The sequence below is a fragment of the Acinonyx jubatus genome, chromosome C1 (assembly GCF_027475565.1).
Source record: "Acinonyx jubatus isolate Ajub_Pintada_27869175 chromosome C1, VMU_Ajub_asm_v1.0, whole genome shotgun sequence".
Classification (NCBI taxonomy): Eukaryota; Metazoa; Chordata; class Mammalia; order Carnivora; family Felidae; genus Acinonyx; species Acinonyx jubatus.
This window is the reverse complement of record NC_069381.1, coordinates 164,753,873-164,770,118: the sequence shown is the minus strand read 5'-3', so window position 1 is coordinate 164,770,118 and position 16,246 is coordinate 164,753,873. Positions and strand designations below refer to the sequence as shown.

At 38.2% G+C, this 16,246-nt stretch overlaps 1 protein-coding gene across 6 annotated transcripts in view; it reads left to right on the top strand.

Moving 5' to 3' along the window:
- The window catches only part of ZNF385B (zinc finger protein 385B), a 313,431-nt gene that overhangs the window by 190,506 nt on the left and 106,679 nt on the right, over positions 1-16,246 (top strand). The window contains exon 1 of one of the 6 annotated variants that reach the window (XM_053215393.1): positions 1,583-1,909. The exons of the other annotated variants lie outside the window; for them this stretch is intronic. The gene's annotated coding sequence lies outside the window, so the exon portion shown is untranslated. Of the gene's footprint in view, positions 1-1,582; positions 1,910-16,246 lie in introns of those variants that run through there. 6 annotated transcript variants of the gene reach the window in all.

Sequence of the window (16,246 nt, the reverse complement as noted above, 5' to 3'; positions counted from 1 at the left end):
TGGGAACTCTCTGTATCATCTTTATAATTTTTCCATAAATTTTAAAAGTATTCCAAAACGTGGCACCTCGGTGGCTCAGTCGGTTAAGTGTCTGACTCTTGATTTTGGCTCAGGTCATCATCTTAAGGTTCATGGGATCAAGCCCTGTGTCAGGCTCAGCACTAACAATGCAGAGCCTGCTTGGAATTCTCTCTCCTTCTCTCTCGATCCCTGCCAGGCTCCCATGCACCCACACTCTGCTCTCCTCCTCTCTTGGTCCCTGCCTAGCTCACATGCACACACACTCTGTCTCTCCCAAATAAACTTCAAAACAATAAAAAATTTAAAAAATAGGGGCGCCTGGGTGGCTCAGTCGGTTAAGTGTCCAACTTCATTCAGCTCAAGTCATGATCTCACAGTTGGTGAGTTCAAGCTCCAGGTCAGGCTCTGTGCTGACAGCTCAGAGCCTGGAGCCTGCTTCAGATTCTGTGTCTCCCTCTCTCTCTGCCCCTCCCCCAGCGGCACTAGGCACTCTGTGTGTGTGTGTGTGTGTGTGTGTGTGTGTGTGTGTGTGTGTGTCTCAAAAATAAATAAACATTAAATAAAATAAAGTAAAAAAATAAAACTACTCCAAAAATGTTTATTTTAAAAAATATGAATTACTGGCACACATCGAAAGCCTGTTATGTTCATTTGTGTAGGACATTACCTACAATTGATACATTTGAGAACAATCTCCACACATGCAGGGCTTTGTCTAGTTTGTTTCCTGCTGTTTCCCCAGTGTCTAAACCAGTACCTGACATAGACTAGGCACTCAGTAAATGTTGTTAAAAGTTGTTAAAAGTTGAATGAATGCACATATGGTTCCTTCTGAGAATGAATTTATGTGTTAACATAAGGGTAACATCAGGAAAGAAAATGCATACCAGAAAAACCTCTGATCTGTTTCTGAATTATTGTGATTTTTCAGTATATTATTTTGTAAATTATTGGAGCATTCTTACTAGTCCTCTACCTCATAGTCCAGGAGAATCAGCATACTTTTTGTCTATAATTTTTCTAATGGAACATTTTTTGAGGGGTAGGTCCTGGAGGAGTTGGTAACTGTTAGACACTTTATTAGAAATAAAGGGGTTTGTAGCACTGATTCTAATTCAAGGAAACTGAAACCTTTTTATAATCCTATCAGATTAATAGATCAGGGATTCGAAAGCTGCACAACACTAATTTTCTATAAATTAGTAATTTTCTCTCTATTAGTATAAAAAAGAACTAATGGGAAAGGCACTTGATTAAAATCTCAGCCTTACCACTTACCACCTGTGTGATTATAAAAAAGTTCTTCAATCCCTCTAAACCTTAATTCCCTGTTAAAACTGGGATAGTTGTACCTCACAAGATATATGCAGTCCTCTATTAATGAAAATAGATTGCTGTAACAACAGCCCAAGGACACAGTGGTTTTCACAAGGCAGATGCTTGTTTCTGCCTCATCTAACAACCCAGAAATGGTATAAAGGCTTTTGGGGAAGCCTCCATCCTGTTGCTTAGCCGTCTCCGGTCTGCATTCCTTTTATTGCATGCTCAAGTCACCACCACTTCCACATTCCAGGCCACCAGAGGGAGGAAAGCTAGAGGAAACACACCTTTCTTTCTAAGGGAATGACCCGGAAGTTATCACTTCAACTCCTATCTCATTGGCCAGAACTTAGTCATGTGACCCAGCTAGCTGCAAGGGAACCTGGGAAGTGTTTTCTTTATCTGGGAAGCAGTTTGCTAAACTAATACTTCAGGTATCATGGAGAGTAGCAAGAAAACTAGCAGAGCCTTCCTTAAGCACCTGGAATAGTGCCTCACATGGAATGAATGCTCACCAAATGATATTTTCTTTAAATCATCTGGAAGGTGATTAGTGTGAAAGGAGAAGGTAAGTGGAAACATTTTCTCAACTATGCATTACTCAGATTTTAGGATAGATCCTCCTGGGAAGCTGTGTTTACATTTGAAAACTTGCCTATCTTCTTGTAAACTAAAACACAACTCCCAAGAAATGAGGTTTATATCATCCTAAGGAAAATAAGCTGCAGAAGTAATAATTCAATGTGTACTTGTTTTTATATTTAATGGCTTCAGCTCACTACCCTTCTAGCTGAGGAAACTGGTAGATTAATTTAGAAGTAGCTGTGCTCTGGTGAAAAGGGGAAGATGCAAAGTGAACTATGCTAGTTATTTTTAATGTAGAAATTCCTTTGTTTGCTCAGTTGTAATTTTGTTCATCAGAATTTTTCCACTGTTTACTCTTTTCATGGAGTCAGTTTCAAGCTTTTGGCAATAATTTATATTTACAGACATGGGACTGCATCTTTGGAAATTTTTTCATTTTTCTACTGGTTTGGTTTGATTGTTTTCCTGAGGATATTTAGTATAATCTGCTGAACTTGGACAGTTTTATTCTAGGCAAAGAAGTTTATACTGAGCCCCATTTATGCTAAGCCTGCCTAGGACATTTTTACATTCCATGGGTCCTAACTGTAGGTTTTCAGCCCCTCATATGATCTAACAGGCCACACTGCCATCCAGCTGGCAGCTGGACAGGTCTCAGATGGCCCTGCTTTTTGGTGACATTGGTAACATCAGGGGTGAACATGATACTGGTTATACTGGTTAGCTTGGGCTGCCATAGCAAAATATCATAGACCAGGTCCCCTAAACAACAAATATTTATTTCTCTCAGTTCTGGAGACTGGGAAGTCCAATATAAAGGTTCTTGCCAATTCAGTTTCTGGTGAGAACTTTCTTCCTGGTTTGTAGGTAGTTGCCTCCTCTCTGTGTCCTCACATGGCAGAGAGAGAGTACTCTGGTATCTCTTCCCCTTCTTGTAAGGTTACCAGCCCTATTGGATTAGGGCCCCACCCTTATGACCTTATTTAACTATCACTGTAACTATCATGCCCTACCTCCAATCTATATTCACTTTGGAGGTTAGGTCTTCAACATATGAATTTTTGGAGAATAAAAACATTCAGCCCTCAGAACTGACCCCCCCCTTTCATTTATCATGGTACCCACAAAGGGTGAATGTTTTTTCTGATTGCCTTGTGCCACCCTGGGCAACCTACTTAAAAGCTGCTACAGTAAAAAATTGCTCTGGTGGCTTCCTAAAGTCTCTTTCTCGAGTGAAATATTTGGTTTAATGTCATCGTTTGGCCCCACAAAATGCCTTGGGGATTGTAAAATGTTAAGATATTACTATGTAATAAAGTGTTATTTGTAGAGCACTCTACAGTTTTCTTGCCTACATTATCTCCTGAATCCTCATGGTAACTCTGGAGGGATGGTTGGGATATATTATTGGCTCTATTTTATATATTAGAAAATTGCCACTGAGACTTCATTCCAGGCCTTCCAATTTCTAATCTATAGCAGACCATATATGAGCTGGAGTTTGGCTCTGGAGTCACTGAAGTTTGGTTTCAATCTAAGTTTTGTCGCTTATTAACAGTAAATGGGAAAATTACTTAACTCTCTAAAATTTCTCAATCTTCTCTGTGACATGAAAATTAGAGTACACCTCACAGGTTTCTAGTGAAAATTAAATTATGTAATGCATAGAAATTATTTAGCATAACACCCACTGCACAGAAAATTGTTCAAAATTGTTGGTTATTATTTTTTAAGCACGTATCAAATCCTATTGCATTGAGTTTAACTGTCAAACCAAATTTATACATTTTTTGGACTTGAAGATAAAATATTATTCAAATTATGTAGACTATTGTACACAAGCTTATAAGTGTTATAAAATTCATAATATGAGATATGAGCACCTTAACTGTCACCTGAATATCTATCTCTGTGTGTGTATATTCATTCTTGCCTGGTCAAGCAACAGATTAACACAGTTAATAATTAGCAGATATTTTAAACTCTACCAGTTACACTTTAAGCAAGCCAATGGGATTTTTTTATCTGACTTTGGTTTGAGGTCATTACATGCTCACTAATAAAGTAAACTGAGTTTGGAATTCTTGTTTTTTCATTTCATACCAGTAAGCCAATAACAGTCAACATATGCTAATAATTGTGATTAAAAGAATATTAAAGAAGCAAAGCTTTAGCTGCTTGAAATTTGGTATACACAAAAGTACAGTTATTTGCAGTTCTCCAAATTATCTAGGAAATAATTTCTACCAAAATACATATTTTCCGATGAGTCTGATTCTAAAAGTGTAACATAAGAGGTCATTGTCACATAAGCTATGTCAACCATAACGACTGGGAAGTAGTCTCCCACTACTGTGCCCAGATTTGTCAGGTAATCTAATGTGTATGTGGGGATAAATTAATAATACATACCTTAATTTGTCTTGCACATTAATCCTGATTCTCAAATGGAATAGTTAATTACAGAATTTCATACATTTCTAGATTTAATATGTACATGTGATTGGGGATATACGAGTGAGTAAGGGAATGTTCTTATTCAGATCATTAGTTCTGGTTAAAGTTTCATGCGAGAGGTCAAATAAGCTTTTCTCAGGTAGGAGAAACTGTGCCAAACCTGGAGTTAACATACTTTGGAGCAAAGTGCATTAGCATTGTAAATGTCATTAACTCTGATTTGCTGAACAAACAATGAAAGGCCAATGTGACTTTCAGCCTTCAGGAACACGGTCTAGTGACTTTGAAAGGTAAAAGAACTACTTCCCACTAAGTACATGGGTTAGTAAATTCTGAACTGTCTTGATTAATAATTAATAATTATTAATAATACTAATGGAAATTAATAATACTAATGACTTGAGTTGACCCTAAATAGTTCTCAGCATCTGGGCAAAGCAACTATGAATATATAGATGAGTAAGGTATCTGGTAGCATAAAATTATTTTCTTTTTATGCCTCATAATGGTCTCAGTGTGACTACTCATATGGACAGACACTGACACATACCCTCTGATGGTTTTGATTTGAGAAGGCAAGATGACTATACTGTGACAGTTTGCTTTGTGTATACCTGTTACAGTTTTAATATATGGTTTAAGTTGTAGTATGTACTCAGAAAGGAGAGTTACACATTACCTTGTATAGAACTCATTCACTACCTTTGTCCCATATGTTTCTTTTGCTTTCCCTAGTAGATTCTGGAGAACAAGGATCATGTCTCACTCAGGATAAACACAGGGCCTGGCTCATGATAGATGCATAAGAAATATTTGAATGAATGCATGAATGTATTTGAACTAATAAGTGAGTCTATGATACTTAAATGTGCAACACATAAATATGAACATGTATGAAGAGTTTTATCCATGTACATATGGACACATACACAGACACACACATGCGCGCACACACACACACACATCCCATATTCAGAGTACTGTAACTAGTTAAAGAAAGTAATGTCTAAGGTATCTAGCCAACAACAATACCATATAAACATGTAATTAAATAATGAGTAATTGTCAAAACAGAAAAAAATTAATTATTTTTTTAATGTTTTAATGTTTATTCATTTTTGAGAGGAAGAGAGAATGCACAAAGTGGAGCAGGGGCATAGAGAGAGGAAAACACAGAAACCAAAGCAGGCTCCAGGGTCTGAGCTGTCAGCACAGAGGTGGATGCGGGGCTCGAACTCACGAACCACGAGATCATGACCAGAGCCAAAGTTGGACACTTAACCAACTGAACCATCCAGTCGCCCCCCAAAAAGTAATAATTTCTTAATAGACATATATCAGTTTAAAAACATTATCAGGGTTACAAAATCAGCCCAAGAAACTCACAGAAGCATACTAACATCCGTTCACGGCCACCAATTATTTGGTGTGTGTGTGTGTGTGTGTGTGTGTTGTGTGCACGTGCATGTGTGAGTGCGTGTGCACTTTGTTTCTTAAACAAAGACAGTCACTACAGCCCAAAAAGCAATTATTTTATTCATTGTTTTATCTTACTGTGGGCAGAAGTAGTATTCATCTTAGTAATTTACTAAAAACACTGAAACATAATGATCCAAACTTTTGTTAAAAAGCAATTATTGTTTTTTTCTAGTAAGAAGTTATACAACTTACAAGGTTTTAATAAACCCTTAAATTAACCTGATTTTTTCCCTCAAGATCAGTAGTTATAAAAGAGCACAGGTCTAGTTGCCACATTTTCTACTAGAAATATACTGATATACACAGACAAAGTTTCTATTTAAAGAAGATACCAGCTCTGCATAATTAGAGAATTATAGTAAATTGTCTTACAGATGGAAAGGATGTACATGTATACTTTTGGCACTTGTTATTAGGGAAACTTTGTTTCAGTATGAGATTTTTTATATCTGATATATAATCAACTTTATATTATCTACTCTAATGAGAACCAGAAGTAGCTTAAAATGGAAAAAAGAAATTATTCCAAGATCTCATCTGAGAAGGCAGCTTTGGCTTACTTCCCCACTAATATTGACCTTAAAAAACAAGATCTCTTCAATCCAACTGGGCCTGCATAGTCTGCTTTTTGTCTCATGGAGTATTCTGAAGGCCTCAAAGAAAGTCTTAGGTTTTACGCTAGTAACCCAATGTTATAGGGCTTCTCCTCCATGTCATTTGTAGGTAATCGTTGTAGGTAATGATTACTCTTTACTGCCTCAATGTATTTTTATATACAGTTTTCTCCTGGATTCTATATTCTCATATGAAGAATGCTTGAAGCCATCTGTTAAGAGCTTTTCCTCAAACCCTCTCCACTAGCAAAAGGACCAGGCTTTATCACAACACACTTAATTATTAATACCTCAATCAGCAAGGCAAACATACTAGTGAGCAGAGATTACTAGAACAAGACAGTCAGTTGAACTTACTCTATATTTGTTGAACTGCCTGAATTTTTAAGCCCATCATGGATATGGAATTAAAACTGGGATCCAAACATCTCCTGCCTCCTGCCCTCTCCCCTGAATTATAACTCAGTGTAATCACAGCATCTCTTTGCCACCAATTTTCTCTAAAATTGTTATAGAATATTTGAGTCATTATGTTTGGTAGTTGTTAAATAAATATTTGCCTAGAACTAGACATACCTAAAATAAAGTGTGTGTGTATGTGTGTGTAACTAGACATACCTAAAATAAAGTGTGTGTGTGTGTATGTGTGTGTGATTTAGATATTTAGATATCTAAAATATTTAGATATTTAGATATAGAATATTTAGATATTTAGATATTTAGATATTTAGATATTTAGAATATTTAGAATAAAGTGTATTAGGTATGGTGATATGGAATGTAGATATGATGGGAACACAGTGGAGGAATACTTTACCCAGTCTGAGTTAGTCAAAGAGAGGCTTCCTCTCTTAAAAAAAATGCATAGAAATAGGCAGATGAAGTGGGGGAGGAGGGAAAAGGTTCATTAGGAGAAAAATCAGAGGTGAGAAATTGCATGACGTATACAGGTAGCTATAAACAGATGTGTGTTGCTAATGCAGTGTTTGAAACAGGGATGGTGAGAAGAGAAACATGGTAGTTAGGGGTCTCATCTTGGAAGGCCATGTTAGCCACATGAGTGTAAGTTTGATGGTGAAGGCAAAGTTCCATGGGCATGGAGACCCTGCTGGTCTTATTCATTCCATGTTCCCAACATTGTACATTTATCTGACCCACAGGTCCTGGTCCTCAGCAGAGGTTTTTTGAGTAGATGAAATGAAATAGAATGAAAAAAAAAAGTGGAAGATTTGTGTGGATCAGTTTAGATTTTTGGCAATTTGTTCTAGCAGCAGCCTTAGAGGTGGAGCCAAGGAGAATAAATGTGGAGTGAAGGAGACCAGTAATGATGGGAAAAGATGAGGATCTGAAGTAGGGCAGTGGTCAATCACAGGGATGAATTTGAGACATATTGGAAGACTAAATATGTCGGACCTGGTGTTTGTGTGGCTGTGTGGCTGTGAGAAAAAAAGGAAAGGTAAGAGGCCTGTGTTATGGTAGTTGCCATCATTTAATTTAAAGAATACTAGGAGAAGAGTTCTCTAAGGGAAGAATCAATTTCAAGTTTTTCTGAAAACATATTAGAATTTAAATTTCTTTCACTTTTGCTTTAAAAAAATGAACCCATGGATAAATTCTAACAGGTTTTCAACTAAGATCTTCTAGAACTTTAAATTTTTCAAATATTTTGTGGGTATTGTATTAGCATTAGGTGAGAACATAATCTAAAAGCATGGGCACCTCTCCTTTAAAAGACTTTTCTGATAACACCAAAACATTTTGGCATAATTAGTTACCACTTTTTTTTTAAATTTTTTTAACATTTATTCATTTTTGAGAGACAGAGCACAAGCTGGGGAGGGGCAGAGAGAGAGGGAGACACAGAATCTGAAGCAGGCTCCAGGCTCCGAGCTGTCAGCACAGAGCCCCATGCAGGGTTCATGGGGCTTGAACTCACAAACCGCGAGATCATGCCCGGAGCTGAAGTGGGACGCTAGACCGACTGAGCCACCCAGGTGCCCCACCACTTTTTCTTTACATACAAATTTTAGTAGAGAGAGAAATATGTTAATTGTTCATTCTTTCCTCCCTTTTGCTTTCCTTCCCCCACCCCCATATTCCTCCTCTGAGTTGAGCATTCTGCAGTGAACAGGGGGTGGAATCAGCCCCCACATGGAGCTTCACTCAGAGTGGCCTTTGAAAGCTTCTCCACTTTGCAAGGGAAAAGAGCAATGCTTAGAGGCCAAGGAGAATTCCAAATAAACAGCATTCCTACTTCTGTTTCTCAGTCTGGTTGTAACATTTGGTGAGGGGCGAAAACAAATCCAGCAGAACAAAGGGCCACCCTTCATTTGAACCTAAAGTTCAAATAATGTTAAATATAATTGTACTCAGATGGTTAAAAATATTGTTAAAATATGTAATTCTTGTACACTGAAGATTTATAAGAAGTGTGGTTAATGTTCTTTCTTTCTCAGTCTTTGGCACTGGCTCTCTTCCTCTTCTAAATATATCTTTTATTATCTCAGGATATTCCTTTAGGATGAGTAACTTCATTCTCTCACATTTCAGAGTAAAATCTTTCAGCCCAAATAAGTTTGGTTCTAGACATGGTTATGGGGCATCCAGCTGGCAACCAGGATATACAAAGCTGAAGCTTGGGGCAGAAGCAGGGCTCTGCGTAGCAGTCCTTTGCAGAGACAATGCCCTGAGAAGCAGGGGTCATCCAGGGAGAGCGTGTAGAGGACCACCAACAGAAAACCAGTGATGAAACCCAAACATCAACATACACAGAAGAGGAAGAGCAGGCCTTACAGGGACAGAGCAACTTGGTCAGAGAGGGCAGAGGAGGACCTGGAGAGACATATCTCAGGAGGCAGGGCTAAAGAGAAGTTCAAGAAGGAAGGAGGCAGACAGCAAGACAAGCAGCAAGCAAACCCACTTCTTTCTCATTAGCCTTGCCTCCTCAACCTGGCGTCTTCACAGTCCCTCTCACACGACTCTTCTGAACCACGAGGGAAGATGTTAGGTGGTCCACCATTGTTTCTGTACTTATGTTAATGATTTATGCCATGTGAAGAATACAGTTTCCTCTGTGTGCAAGTATGACATTGGATTAAGGCTCTTTTAACGTCACTTCCATCTAGTTTGTTCATAGGCTTTGTGGCTTTTAATGGTCTTTTCCTGTAAGGAGCTACAATTAATTTGACTATAATGTGAGTGTTTCAATAGTCATTATTTTGTGGTTACCCGGCAGATTTCACCATTGTTTACTCGGGGATATTTTTTAGTCCACTCTGCTCCTTGTTCAGGATGTAACAGATAAATACCTTGCTCAGAGCCAAACAGAAATAGTTTAGATTCCACTTCCATGGACTTTATACTTTGTTGTTTGCATTAAGAGAACTCCTAACAATTTTGAGAAGGATAAACAGAAAAGTTTATTTTATTGTACAGTGTTCTGAGTTGGACAGTGCTGCCTGTCTGATTCATATCAGTTCTGGTCTGTATTTTATCCACAGAATCATGCAGTTCTGTTTTTCCCTGGATAGATGGTGGTTTAGATATGTTTCCCCCACTGCAAAATGCAGTTCACATGTAGGATTCAAACCCCTTAATCTAGGCATGAGTAGTACTTCTACTGAGGCATTCTCATTGTGTTAAGTTTTACTTGCCCATTCTTCCTAGGGAAAGATTTTGTTATCAGTCTTAAAGATCATCATAGTAAAGAAGTGATTTTAAAAAATCATTCCTTTTGGTTCACAGGTATACGGGTCTGTGTAAAGATAAAGTAAGACGGATCTAATAATACTATACTTTTTATCAGGCAAATGTCAAAACTCGCTATAAGCCTTATTTCCTATGGCATTTTGGTGAATTCTCTTTGATTCTGCTTCTTTTATTTATGAAAAAAACTAAGATATAAAGAAATAAAGAATTTTATCCAAAGCCGCACAGGCATTAGATATGAGTAACCTTGGTAATGCTGATGCAACAGCTTGACTTTTTCCTCTAAGCTTGCTTAAAATATTGATAGAGCCCTTGAAAGCTTTATCATCCACTTTTCTTTTTTTCCTCACATAGCATCGATTTCTATTTTTTTAACTTTAAAAATTCACATAGCACAATTGTTAAGAAGTTCAAAAGTAACTTTCTTAAATTTGGCTTTTCACCTAAATTTTATATTATTTTTTAAAGACCCAACTGTACTGCATATAATACAGCTAATAAATAATGCAGACAATGTTCATCAATACTGAGAAAAATGACACATTTACTTTTGAAAAGTTTGTTTTCAAAAACTGAACCCATCCTTTAGCGTCTTTTTGTTTGTTTGTTTGCTTGTTTGTTTTTGTTTTTACTTTTTCCTGGTTGCTGCTAATTCCATAAAGGATCGATAGCATATCAGTTGATGTATAGTATGGCAAAATGAAAAATAAAAATTACATTATTCCTTTTATCCAAAACTAAGTGCTATTACTTAAAATGTTCCTTCTGGTATTAATAGCCCATGTGAAATTCTTAGAGATTCAGAAGAGACTTTAACTCAGATATATGGATAAGGATTGATTTCTGTAATCGATGTACTATGAAATGCGTGTGTAAAGTCTGAGAAGATGGTAGGGAGGGATATGTACTAGCCATTCTCTACATAACTTTCTTCGTCTTTAAAGGATCAACATTTATTAGGTTGACATCAAATACCTGAGAGCAAATTTTGCCATAATGACTAAATCTGAACTTTGCTGTAGTATTTGAGATACCCCAAAATCAAATATAACTGAAAATTCTGACCCATTGTCATTTATTGAATAGTCCTGGTAACTTTTATGATAGCAAAGTGTTTTAAACAAACGATGGTATTTTACAGATGAATGAAAAATGAGAGCTTCGTCTAAGGATTCCCCTTTTCATGGCTGTTGCTTATCCACCCTTCCTCCTGATGGTAGAAAACAAGCAGGGCACAGTGGGAAGAGGAGGCCCCCAAAGTCTAGCACTTAGGCCCTGGACTCTCAGTCCTAGTGTGTGGCGTAGAAAGATGAAAATCAAAAGCCATTGAGTTGGAGTGGTGCTGAGGTCATCGCTCAGTAACCAAGTTTCCCTTCAAGCTTTCACCTCCATCTGCTTTCCTTCTCTGTGACTGATCCCTCCATCTACCCAGGTTGGGAGCTTTGCTTTATTTAGTGCATTGGATGTTAGCCCCATGTCCAAACATTTATTGTGTCCTATTGATTCTACCCCTTTGGCCAATCTTCTCACTGCAGCCTAACCCTCAATTTATGCTAAGATCGTCTCTCACCTAGGTTGCTATAATGCCTCCTACTTGGACTCAGCACCATCAGCCCTGCTCCTCCCTCCCACCCTTTCCCCACCAGCTCCTCTTACACATACACGTAACCCATGTTTCAGCCACTGATGTTCCTAACAAAGAAGTCTCATCATGTCAGGCCCTTGTTTAAAATCTGCCCTTGACTCCCCTTCAACTTTAGGTCAAGTCTGAGCACATTAACATGACTTATAAGACCTGCATTGGTCTTGTTCAAGTTTACCTCTCCAGGAACATTTCTCACCCCAGAGACATACATTGGTCAAGACTGAAATTCTTTCAGTTCAGGGCACCATGCCTGCTCTAGCTGAAGGCCTGGCCTCATGTGTACTTCCCTCTACTTAAAACATACATGGAACCAGCTCCTCCTCTTCTACTTCATTCCTACCTTTTGCCTAGCTGAATCCTACTCCAGGTTTTCAGTTTAGTCCCTTACTTTTTCAAAAAAACCTAACTGGACACCCATGAAAGAGCTCCCTTAGTATAGCCAGTATTACTCCTATCATCACACTTGTCATGCTCTCTTTTAAATGCCTCTATTTTCAAGTGGACCTGTCACAGGCAGTTAGCTCCACAATGGCAGGGACTAACTGAGGGTTTCTCGTCCATTGTTACATCCATAGCACCTAGTACAGTGTGTGGCTTATAATCAGCCATCATTAAATGTCAGATGATGTTTGGATAGATGGATTTCATACCAAGTCATCAGTAAAAGTAGAATGAGGAAAATAGGTACCAAAGCAGATATGGAGCCATATCAAAGGGATCCAAGGACCAGGAAGGCTGAGAAAGAACAGCACTGGCAAGTAGAAAAGCAGGCAGGCCTGCCCTGTCCTGTCCCATTGTATGCAAGGTCCGAGACAAGGATAAAAATTGATGCCCATGTTTACCTATTATAAACTATTATAAAGTTTAAAAATCAAGGCACTAAGCTGCTATACAAAGTATATTTCATCCTTTTATCCTGACAAATATATATTCATAAAAACCTGAGAAGGCCAGGTTTTATTTTAGAATTCCCAGACATGTCAGAGTTCTGTGCCAGAACAGGAAGCACAAAGTGGCTCCTGTCCCACCCTCTTTTTTTTTTATCCTGGACCAGTCCTATACTGTAGGAGTATGGACCCCCAATCCTGGCTGCCAAGCTCTACCTATGGAAAACAGCCATTCTGGTCCCACATAGGTATTATCTGCCTCAAGGGAGAGAGGTCTAGAAGAAACCTATGTAGGTCCTGGAAGTAGTTCCAGGGCCATTTGAGGATGAACATATGGAATCCCAGATACCCAGAATGTGGCTTAGAAGTGGGGGGAGGAGAGGGTAGACACCATGTGGACCAATCCCCTTGGTCTACAGTCTGGGGAGAGGCCTGGTCAGAGAGGGTTGTGTCTAAGGATGATATTGCAAGCAGTTGACCTGGATTTATTCTGGAGCTTATACTCCTGGTGTATTCCAAGTGTGTATCTGTGAGGGTGTAGCATTATCAAGAACTGTCTAATAATGTATTTTTTAAAAACCCATTCAAATACATGAATATACCTTGAAGGTTGTAGATAACATCTTTCCTAACTAACCTCTTGTTTCTACTTCAAGACCAGTCTACTTCAAGACTCTCTGTTCTGTTCTATTCTGGGAAGCAGCTAAAAACACAGTCTTTCCAGCTAAAACAGATTCTGAGTTGTGAATTGGTTCGAGTTCTGAGTTGTCCATTTACTGGCTGTGGAGCCCTGGGCAGAGTTCTTCATCTGATGGGTGGAGGTAATAAAATCTTCCTCTAGGGTTATAGCTGAAGTACATGAGGTTAAAGTCTTTAAAAGGCTTAGCTCAAGTAAATGCTCAACAGATCATAGTGCTGTCATCATCATCATAATCACTGTCATTATTTTTACAGCTGTTATTCCTTATTGTCGGTAACTATTGCAATGACCTTGGGCAAGTCATGTAACCTCTGAGAACCTCAATTTCTTCATCCATAAAATGAGGTCTTTGGAGCAGAGGATAACTAAAATTCTGCCCAGTTAAGAGCAGGGACTTTTTGGAGTTCTTTCTTTTTCAGTTTACATTATACCTGAACTTGACCCCAGGCTACATTGTAAATTGTTAGTGGAAGTTCCTGCTATGCATATAGTATCACTAGGAGTCCTATTTTAAGCAAACCTTATATTGAAAATCTAAATCTTTCTTAAAAACTGGAAAAGTTTGGATTAAATATGCAGTTTATGAGGCAAGTATTTGCTTTACAGAAAGATTCGTTGTAGAGTTGCTTTGCTCACTGGTTCTTCTAGTATATTAAAAATCAAATTTGATTTGCAAAAAGATATTCTTTGCCTGGAACTATTAAGAAACAACTATTAAGATTAAAAATCTCTGAATCATAGAATCCTTTGAAAATTGGTTACATCTGATTCCACTTTCCCCAAAAATGAGCATGGTTGCAAATATTTGCATAGAATTCTTGGAGAGGGGGAGTCCATGGATCCTAATTTAAGAACCCAAAACAAAAACATAAAGCAAAAACAAAGCCAACGAAAATGGAATGTGCCGAGGATATTGGAGTCATTTCTAAATGCAGACCTCCAAACACCTGGCCCTTTTCAGTTTTAGAGAAAGAGAGAATTAACATTTATTGAAGGCATACTCTGTGCCAGACACTGTGCTAAGCATTTTATATGTGTTATGATGTTCTTCTACTTGCAAACCTAAAAAAGATAGGTATTTCTGTTGAGAAAAATGAGGTTCAGATAGTAACTCGCCAAAGTGACATCTTTAGTTAATAAATAGTAGAAGCAAAATTTGAACTGGACTCTGACTCTAAAGCGACTACAACACAAGAAAAAGCCCTAAATTCCTTCACATCTCTTCTCAAGCTCCCAAATCTTTATAAAAGATAATCACAGAACTTCAGAGATTTCTCTTCCTTAGAGAACTTCTTACAGAGGAACGCCCTAAGCCAACTTCATGCTGACCATCACATGATCCTTTGCCCATGGTGTGTGCTGTTTCACTGGAGCTGGGCTGACTTACTTGTAGGGGTGCTAAGCTGCTGTTGGGATGGGATGCGGCAGGCAGAGAGCTGAGGGATGATGGATTCTGTTTGCTGGATGTGATTCAAAAGTTCTGATCCTCTACGTGCCCCAGTAAGGGTTTCAGCTGACATCTGTGTAAAATAGTTGTCAGATGAGGAGCACAGAAGTGGCCTGTCAGACTCAGAATGTCCCATTTGCCAAGTCTCACATGAGAAAAGTGAAGACAGGTCTCACGGGGAAAAGAAGACCTGCTTTCCAAAAGATTTATTACATAAGGGTCATGTTGCATAACATGTGCTATGCCCAGTAGACACCACTCCTCCTTGATTCATTCATATTTTGCAAGGTAACTAATTAATCTCTTTAAAAAGGAGAGAATAGATGGAGGAGAACAAACAAGGGGCCTTATGTGAATGACAAAACAAGCTGAGTCTTCTTGGAATTCTGTCTTGGTTCTATAAGCTAATATTGAACTTTCTTTGTAAACAGCCTGACCAAATACTGTGCAGAAATCACCGAGGTTTGTACACTTTAAGACCTTATATATCAAGGTGAGGTCTGTATCTTCATGTTCTAACCTGTCAAAACAAGAACATTCTTGGTGAGTTGGAAATAACAATCACAAATCCATTTTTGGTTTCAAGTAATTTTAGGATATGCTATCTTATCACCTCAGACTTCACAGTGTGTCCTAGAAAAGCATGCTGTTTTCACAGTGATATTAAAGGCACAGTGAGATTTGGTATTTGATTTAGATTATCCTCATGATTTCCCACATGATATAGAACTGCTTCACGAAGTCACTTGCTGCTAAGCATTTCAGACCTTTATGTGGCAGTAATGAGAAAAACAACTGCTTGGAAATGTTTAGGAGTAAAACATGCATATTTAGAAGTAGCTGACATTTGATATGTAATTTTTCTTATATGCTATGTATGATGCAAGGCATTCTCTGCCTAGCGTGAAGACAGTGCCTTCTTTTTATATCAGTAAGGCAGCAGAGCATAGTGGTCAAAGCAGGGACTCTCGGACCAGACAATACGGGTTTGAACGCCAACTCTGCCACTTACCTGCTTTGTGATCTTGAGCAAGGTACTTAGTCTTTGTGTGCCCTGTTTTCTCATCTACAAAATGTCAGTAATAGTAAGTTCCTCCCTTGCTGTGTTAATGTGAAGATCGGGTGAATTAATACGTGCATAAAGTGCTTAGAAGAGTGTTGGCATATAATAAACGTTATGTTTTAGCCACTGTTACACAAATGTGTGAAGATGACTAATAAACCCTACAGTGGGTGTTAGAGGGTTCAAAAAAGAAGTTGATTTGTCCTTCGTTCAGAATAAGGCTTTACCTGAGTTTCTTTGTATCTCTGTATTCAGAAAGTGCTAACTAGGATGGCTTCTGTTCTCTTGTTTTGTCTGCGTATCAGTCAGTGATCCCATAA